Source organism: Homarus americanus, unplaced genomic scaffold (genome assembly GCF_018991925.1).
Source record: "Homarus americanus isolate GMGI-L3 unplaced genomic scaffold, GMGI_Hamer_2.0 scaffold46197, whole genome shotgun sequence".
In the NCBI taxonomy this organism is placed as follows: Eukaryota; Metazoa; Arthropoda; class Malacostraca; order Decapoda; family Nephropidae; genus Homarus; species Homarus americanus.
This window is the reverse complement of record NW_024723050.1, coordinates 6,220,915-6,229,858: the sequence shown is the minus strand read 5'-3', so window position 1 is coordinate 6,229,858 and position 8,944 is coordinate 6,220,915. Positions and strand designations below refer to the sequence as shown.

The 8,944-nt window shown below is 50.3% G+C and overlaps 1 protein-coding gene across 1 annotated transcript in view; it reads right to left on the bottom strand.

The window, feature by feature from the left end:
* Positions 1-1,257, bottom strand: part of LOC121863314 (immunoglobulin domain-containing protein oig-4-like) — a 46,587-nt gene extending 45,330 nt beyond the window's left edge. The window contains exon 1 of the mRNA XM_042361933.1: positions 1,054-1,257. The gene's annotated coding sequence lies outside the window, so the exon portion shown is untranslated. The remainder of the gene's footprint in view (positions 1-1,053) is intronic.
* Between the last annotated feature and the right edge of the window lie 7,687 nt (positions 1,258-8,944).

Here is an 8,944-nt window from a genome sequence, read left to right as displayed (position 1 = left end):
GTGGGGAGGATGAGTAGAAGTGGGTGAGTCGGGAGGATGAGTAAGAAGGGTGGAGTGGTGGGGAGGATGAGTAAGTAGGAGTGGTGGGGAGGAGAGTAAGAAGGGTGATTGGGGGGGATGAGTAAGAAGTGGGGTGAGTGGGGAGATGAGGTATGGGTGAGTGGTGGGAGGATGAGGGTGAAAGGGTGAGTGGTGGGGAGGATGGAGGAAGAAGTGGGTGGTGGGGAGGAAGTAAGAAGGGTGAGTGGTGAGGATATAAGAAGGGTGAGTGGTGGGGAGGATGAGTAAGAAGTGGGTGAGGTGGGGAGGATGAGTAAGAAGTGGGGGAGTGGTGGGGAGGATGAGTAAGAAGGGTGAGTGGTGGGGAGGATGAGTAAGAAGGGGGTGAGTGGTGGGGAGATGAGTAAAGGGGGAGTGGTGGGGAGGATGAGTAAGAAGTGGGAGGGGTGGGGAGGATGAGTAAGAAGTGGTGAGTGGTGGGGAGGATGAGTAAGAAGTGGGTGAGTGGTGGGAGGATGATAGAAGGGGTGAGTGGTGGGAAGATGAGTAAGAAGTGGGTGAGTGGTGGGAGGATGAGTAAGAAGGGGTGAGTGGGGGAGGATGAGTAAGAAGGGGTGAGTGGGGGAGGATGATAAGAAGGGGGTGAGTGGTGGGGGAGGATGAGAAGTGGGTGAGTGGGGGAGGATGAGTAAGAAGGGTGTGTGGTGGGGAGGATGAGTAAGAAGGGTGAGTGGTGGGGAGGATAGGGTGAGTGGGTGGGGGTGAGTAAGAAGTGGGTGAGTGGTGGGAAGGATGAGTAAGAAGTGGTGAGTGGTGGGGAGGATGAGTAAGAAGGGGTAGAGGGTGGGGAGGATGAGTAAGAAGTGGGTGAGTGGGGGAGGATGAGTAAGAAGTGGGTGAGTGGTGGGGAGGATGAGTGCCAAATCTGCACAGTGACTTTTCTGTAAATGGTTCACTTGACTCCTCAGTTGTCTTAAAAATATAAGTACAAGTCTGTGTTCTCACTTGCTGATAGAGGAGTACTGTACTGTGTAGCAGAGTAACTGGGCTGACCTTGTCGAGGTGACCGATTGAAGTTCTCGTGGTTTAAAAAGCGGATTCGATGATGTTGTGGTGAGCGGCGCCACTGTTGTTATGTAGTCTGTGTTGATAGTGCTGTAGTTGTTTTTGTGATGGCGTGTTGATGGAGTACGGGAAGATGGGCTGGTCCGACTCGCGCGACGCACCACACAACACTGAACTTGAAACTGTGGCGGCCTCCTCCTGTTGCCCGCACACCTTCCTCAACAAACCGGACTTACCCTTGGTTTCAGCCCCTGGTAGTCCTCACTTATGAATAATTACGCAACAGAATCAGGAATATTCTTACTAAAGCTGCCTTCAGTTGCTGTATGAAAGGTACCAGAGAAATGGTTATTCAGTGTGTCAGTTATTACTTACATTAGAATTGAGGTCGATGGCCTTAAGTACAAGATACTGTATTATAAAGTTAAAATCTTAATATTTCGCCATAAGTAATAAAGGCCTTTTCTCACACTTGTTTGTCATTCAACCTTTGAAGCTAAAGCACACAGCAGCAGTCCAGGGAGAATTCAGTGAGCGATCTACTGTACAGTACAATGAGTCTTAGCACACTTTTTGGGGTCCTCCGCGGCCCTATTTCTAGTTTTCTCATCCACTTGCTCAGGAGGATGTGGCAGGTGTTGATGTGTGGCACGGTTGATGTGGCACGGGTTGATGATTGGCAGGTCAACATATAGGTGATGTTGGCAGGTGTAGATGTTTAGCTGGTGTTGATGTTTGGCGTTGATGTTTAGCAGGTGTAGATGTTTAGCAGGTGTTGATGTTTGGTAGGTGTAGATGTAGAGTAGGTGTTGATGTTTGTCAGGTGTTGATGTTTAGCAGGTGTAGATGTTTGGTAGGTGTAGATGTATAGCAGATGTTGATGTTTGGCATGTAAAAATGTATAACAGGTATTGACGTGTGGCAGGTGTTGACGTGCAGCAGGTGTTGACGTGTGGCAGGTGTTTACGTGTTGCAGGTGTTGACGTTTGGCAGGTGTTGACGTATAGCAGGTGTTGACGTGTGGCAGGTGATGGTATGTAGCAGGTGTTGACGTGTGGCAGGTGTTGACGTGTAGCAGGTGTTGGCGTGTGGCAGGTTTTTACATTTGGCAGTTATAAACGTGTGGCAGGTGCTGATGTGTGCGGTGGACATGTGACAGGTGGACGTGCGACGTGTGATAGGTGTAATGTGTGACAGGTGTTGATGTGGCAGGTGTTGATGTGGCAGGTGTTGATGTGTGGCAGGTGTTGACATGTGGCGGATGTTGACAGTTTGGGATTTGACTGTGACAGGTGTTGATTATTGGCAGGTGATGATGTGTGACAGGTGTTGACATGGCAGGTGTTGACGTGGCTGGTGTTGACATGTGGCAGGTGTTAATGCAGGTGTTAACGTGTGGCAGGTGTTGACGTGTGGCAGGTGTTGACATGTGCAGGTGTTAATATGTGGCAGGTTTTAACATGTGGCAGGTGTTAACATGTGGCAGGTGTTGACATGTGGCAGGTGTTAACATGTGGCAGGTGTTGACGTGTGGCAGGTATTAATGTGTGGCGGGTGTTGACGGCAGATGTTAATGGGTAGGTGTTGATGTGTAGCAAGTGTTGACGTGTAGCAGGTGTTGATCGCGCGGCTGGTGGTGACGCCAAGAACATGTGTTTATTGTGTAGCAGGTGTTGACGCAGGTGTTGACATGTGGCAGTTGTTCACATGTGGCAGGTATTACCATGTGGCAGGTGTTAACGTGTGGCAGGTGTTGACATGTGGCAGGTGTTGACGTGTCGCAGGTGTTGACGTGTGGCCGGTGTTGACGTGTAGGAGTTGACATGTGGCAAGTGTTAATTATTGGCAGGTGATGACATGTGGCAGGTGTTAATTATAGGTACGTGACAGGTGTTAACGTGTGGCAGGTGTTAACGTGACAGGTGTTGATGTCAGGTGGACTTGTGGCAGATGACGTGTGGGGTATTAACTTGCAGGTGTTAACATGAGCGTGGTTATGTGTGGCAGGTATTGACGTATCCAGTGTTGATGTGGCAGGTGTTGACGTGTAGCAGGTGTTGACATGTGGCATTTATTGATTATTGGCAGGTGATGACGTGCAGGTGATGATGTGATAGGTGTTGACGGTTCCAGGTGTAATGTGGCAGGTGTTGTCGTGTAGCAGGTGTTAATTGTGGCAGGTGTTGATGTTTGGCAGGTGTTGAATTGTGCAGGTGTTGATGTTTGGCAGGTGGTGAATTGTGGCAGGTGTTGACTTGTGCAGGTGTTAACGTGTTGCAGGTGTTGACGTGTGCCAAGTGTTGATGTGGCAGATGTTAACGGTGGCAGGTATTAACTTGTGTGGCAAGTAGTGACGTCTGGCAGGTATTAACGTGTGGCAGGTGTTGATAGGTGTTGACGTGTGGCAGGTGCTGACGTGTGGCAGGTGTTGATGTTTGGCAGGTGTTGAGCGTGTGGCAGGTGCTGACGTGTGGCAGGTGTTGACGTGTGGTGTTAATTATTGGAAGGTGTTAACGTGTAAGTGTTGACGTGTGTCAGGTGTTGACTTGTGGCAGGTGTTGACGTGTGGCAGGTATTAACTCAGGCGAGAGTGACGTCTGGCAGGTATTAACTGTGGCAGGTGTGATGTGGCAGGTGTTGATGTGTGGCAGGTGTTGACGTGTGGCAGGTGCTGACGTGTGGCAGGTGTTGATGTTTGGCAGGTGTTAGCGTGTGGCAGGTGCTGACGTGTGGCAGGTGTTGACGTGTGGCAGGTGTTAATTATTGGAAGGTGTTAACGTGTGACAGGTGTTGACGTGTCAGGTGTTGACTTGTGGCAGGTGTTGACGGGCAGGTATTAACTTGACAGGTGTTAACATGTGACAGGTGTTTATGTGTGGCAGGTATTGACGTATCAGTTGATGTGTGGGGCATTTGGTGTTGACATGTGGCATTGATTGATTGGCGTGATGACGGTGTCGTGATGGTGTGTGGCAGGTGTTGACGGTTCAGGTGTGACGTGGGCAGGTGTTGTGTAGCAGGTGTTGTCGTAGCAGGTGTTATTTTGGCAGGGTGTTGACGTTTGGCAGGTGTTGACCTGTGGCAGGTGTTGACTTTGGCAGGTGTTAACGTGTGGCAGGGTGTTGAAGGTGAGGTGTTGACATGTGGCAGGTGTTGACGTGTGGCAGATGTTAACGTGTGCGTATTAACTTCTGGCAAGTGGTGACGTCTGGCAGGTGTTAACATGTGGCAGGTGTTGATGTGTGGCAGGTGTTGACGTGGCAGGTGCTGACGGGGCAGGTGTTGATGTTTGACAGGTGTTAGCGTGTGGCACGCCGACGTGGCAGGTGTTGACGTGTGGCATTGATTGATTGGCAGGTGATGACGTGTGTCAGGTGATGATGTGGCAGGTGTTGACGGTTCAGGTGTGACGTGTGGCAGGTGTTGTCGTGTAGCAGGTGTTGTTGTAGCAGGTGTTATTTGTGGCAGGTGTTGATGTTTGGCAGGTGTTGACTTGTGGCAGGTGTTGACTTGTGGCAGGTGTTGACGTGTGGCAGGTGTTGACGTGTGGCAGGTGTTGACATGTGGCAGGTGTTGACGTGTGGCAGATGTTAATATGTGGCAGGTATTAACTTGTGGCGGTGACGTCTGGCAGGTATTAACATGTGGCAGGTGTTGATGTGTGGCAGGTGTTCACGTGGCAGGTGCTGACGTGTGAGGTGTTGATGTGGCACGTGTTGACGTGTGGCAGGTGTTGACGTCTGGCAGGTGTTAACGTGTGGCACGTGATTGATGTGTAGCAGGTGCTGACATGTAGCAGGTGTTGATGTATAGCAGGCGTTGATGTGCAGGTTTTCATACGTTTAGCAGGTGGTAATTATGGCAGGTGTTGACGTGTGGCAGGTGTTGACGTTTGGTATGTGTTGATGTTTGGCAGGTGTTAACGTGGCTGGTGTTGACGTGTGCAAGTGACGTGTGGCAGGTGTTGACATGTGGCAGGTGTTGACGTGTGGCAAGTGTTGACGTGTGGCAGGTGTTGACGTGTGGCAGGTGTTGACGTGTGGCAAGTGTTGACGTGTTTCAGGTGTTGACGTTTGGCAGGTGTTAACTTGTGGCAGGTTTTGATGTGTGGTGGGTGTTGATGTATAGCAGGTGTTGACGTGTGGCAAGTGTTGATTATTGGCAAGTTATGACGTATGGCTGGTTGTTGACTTGGCTGGTGTTGACGTGGCAGGTGTTGATGCGTGGTTGGTTTTGACAACGTTTGGCAGGTGGTAACGTGGGGCAGGTGTTGACGTGTGGCAGGTGTTGACGTGTGGTATGTGTTGATGTTTGGCAGGTGTTAACGTGTGGCAGGTGTTGACGTGTGGCAGGTGTTGACGTTTGGCAGGTGATGATGTGTGGTATGTGTTGATGTTTGGAAGGTGTTGCGTGGCAGGTTGCTGACATGTTGCAAGTGTTAATGTGTGGCAGGTGTTAACGTGTGCCAGGTGTTGATGTGTAACAGGTGTTGACATGTGGCAGGTGTTGACGGGTTGCAGGTGTTGACTTTCGGCAGGTTTTGACGTGTGGCAGGTGTTGATGTGTGGCAGGTTTTGACTTGTGGCAGGTGTTAACGTGTGGCAGATGTTGACATGTGGCAAATGTTGATGTGTGGCAGGTGTTTATTATTGGCAAGTGATGATGTGTGGCAGATGTTAATTAGTGGAAGGTGTTAACATGTGACAGGTGTTGACGTGTGTTAGGTGTTGATGTTTGGCAGGTGTTGACGTTTGGCAGGTGATGACGTGTGTCAGGCATTAACTTGTGACAGGTTTTAACATGTGACAGGTGTTTATGTGGCAGGTGTTGACGTATCACGTGTTGATGTGTGGCAGGTGTTGACGTGTGGCGGTTATTAACTTGTGACAGGTTTTAACATGTGACAGGTGTTTATGTGTGGCAGGTGTTGACGTGTGACAGGTGTTGACGTGTGACAGGTGTTGACTTGTGGAAGGTGTTGACTTGTGGCAGGTGTTAACGTTTGGCAGGTATTATCTTGTGGCAGGTGTTGACGTCTGGCAGGTATTAACGTGTGGCAGGTGTTGACGTGTGGCGGTTATTAACTTGTGACAGGTTTTAACATGTGACAGGTGTTTATGTGTAGCAGGTGGTATTTGCCATTATCAGGTGTTGATGTGGCAGGTGTTGACGTGCTTGGCAGGTGTTGACATGGCATTTATTGATTATTGGCAGGTGATGACGTGTCAGGTGATGTGGCATGTTGAAGGTTCCAGAGGTGTGACGTGGCAGGTTGACGTGCAGGTGTTGACGATGTGAGGTGTTGACTTGGCGGGTGTTGACTTGTGGCATGTGTTAACGTGGCAGGTATTAACTTGTGACAAGTGTTGACGTCTGGCAGGTGTTAACGTGTGGCAGGTGTTGATGTGTAGCAGGTGTTGACGTGGCAGGTGCTGCTGGCAGGTTTGATGTTTGGCAGGTGTTAGCGTGGCAGGTGTTGACGTGTGGCAGGTGTTGACGTGTAGCAGGTGTTAACGTGGCAGGTGTTGACGTGTGGCGTGGTGACGTGTGGCAGGTGTTGACGTTTGGCAGGTGTTAACGTGGCGGAATGTTGAAGCGTGTGGCGGGTGTTGACGTGGCAGGTGCTGACATATGGCACGTGTTGATGTGTAACGAGCGTTGACGTGCGGTAAGTTTGACGACGTTTAGCAATGTGGTAGCGTGTGGCAGGTGTTGGCGTTTGGTTTGTGTTGATGTTTGGCATGTGTTAATGTGGCAGGTGTTGACGTGTAAGCAGGTGTTGACGTGTGGCAAACGTGTTGACGACGTGATGGCGAGGTTTATGACGTTTGGTTTGTGTTGATGTTTGGCATGTGTTAATGTGGCAGGTGTTGACGTGTGGCAGGTGTTGACGTGGCAGGTGTTGACGTGTGGCACGTGTAGGAGGTTTTGACGTGTGTCAATGTGCAGGTGTACATGTATTATTGGCAGTTATGACTATGGGCTGGTGTTGGCTTGGTGTTGACGTGGCTGGTGTTGACGTGTGGCAGGTGTTGATGTGTGGCAGGTGTTGATGTGGCATGTGTGGCAATTGTTAATGTGTGTCAGGTGTTGACGTGACAGGTGTTAACGTGGCAGGTGTTGACGTGGCAAGTGTTGATGTGTTGCAGGAGTTGACGTGGGCAGCTGTTGACGTGTGTCAGGTGTTGATGTGTTCCAGGTTTTGATGTGTGTCAGGTGTTTGTGTGTCATGTGTGATGTGTGGTGTTGATGTGTGTCAGGTGTTGATGTGTGCGGTGTTGACGTGTGGCAGGTGTTGACGTGTGTCAGGTGTTGACGTTGGGCAGGTGTTGATAATGGCAGGTTATGATGTGTGGCAGGTGTTGATGTGTGTGCAGGTGTTGACATGTGGCAGGTGTTGTCGTGTTGCACGTGTTGACGTGTTGCATGTGTTGATGTGTGGCAGGTATTAACGTGTGAGTGTTGACGTTTGGTATGTGTTGATGTTTGGCAGGTGTTAACGTGTCGCAGGTGTTGACGTGTGCCAAGTGATGACGTGTGGCAAGTGTTGTCGTTTGGCAGGTGTTGACGTGTGGTAGGTGTTGATGTGTAGCAGGTCTTGGCGTGTACCAGGTGTTGACGTTTGGCGGGTTTTAATGTTTGGCATGTGGTATCGCTGTGGCAGGCTTTGACGTGTGGCAGGTGTTGACGTGTGTCAGGTGTAGTGTGTCGCAGGTGTTGACGTGTAGCTGGTGTTGACATGTGGCAAGTGTTGACTATTGGCAAGTTATGACGCATGGCTGGTGTTGACGTGGCTGGTGTTGACGTGGCAGGTGTTGATGCGTGGCAATTGTTAACGTGTGTCAGGTGTTGACAGGTGTAACGTGGCAGGTGTTGACGTGCAAGTGTTGATGTGTTGCAGGATTTGACGCGTCGCTGTTGGCGATGTGTCAGGTGTTGATGTGTTGCAGGTGTTGATGTGTGTCAGGTTTTATGTGTCATGTGTTGATGTGTGGCAGGTGTTGATGTGTGTGAGTGTGCCCAGGTGTTGACGTGTGGCAGGTGTTGACGTTTGGCAGGTGTTGACGTTTGGCAGGTGTTGACGTGTGGCAAGTGTTGACGTGTGGCAGGTGTTGACGTTTGGCAGGTGTTAACTTGTGGCAGGTTTTGATGTGTGGTAGGTGTTGATGTGTAGCAGGTGTTGACGTGTACCAGGTGTTGACGTTTGGCAGGTTTTAATGTTTGGCAGGTGGTAACGTGTGGCAGGCGTTGACGTGTGGCAGGTGTTGACGTGTGTCAGGTGCTAATGTGTCGCAGGTGTTGACGTGTAGGAATTGTTGACATGTGGCAAGTGTTGATTATTGGCAAGTTATGACGTATGGCTGGTGTTGACGTGGCTGGTGTTTGACGTGGCAGGTGTTGATGCGTAGCAATTGTTAACGTGTGTCAGGTGTTATTGACGTGACAGGTGTTAACGTAGCTGAGTGTTGACGTGGCAAGTGTTGATGTGTTGGGATTTGACGTGTGGCAGCTGTTGACGTGCTGTCAGATGTTGATGTGTTGCAGGTGTTGATGTGTGTCAGGTGTTTATGTGTGTCATGTGTTGATGTGGCAGGTGTTGATGTGTGCCAGGTGTTGATGTGTGCCAGGTGTTGACGTGTGGCAGGTGTTGACGTTTGGCAGGTGTTGACGTTTGGCAGGTGTTGACGTGTGGCAAGTGTTGACGTGTGGCAGGTGTTGACGTTTGGCAGGTGTTAACTTGTGGCAGGTTTTGATGTGTGGTAGGTGTTGATGTGTAGCAGGTGTTGACGTGTACCAGGTGTTGACGTTTGGCAGGTTTTAATGTTTGGCAGGTGGTAACGTGTGGCAGGCGTTGACGTGTGGCAGGTGTTGACGTGTG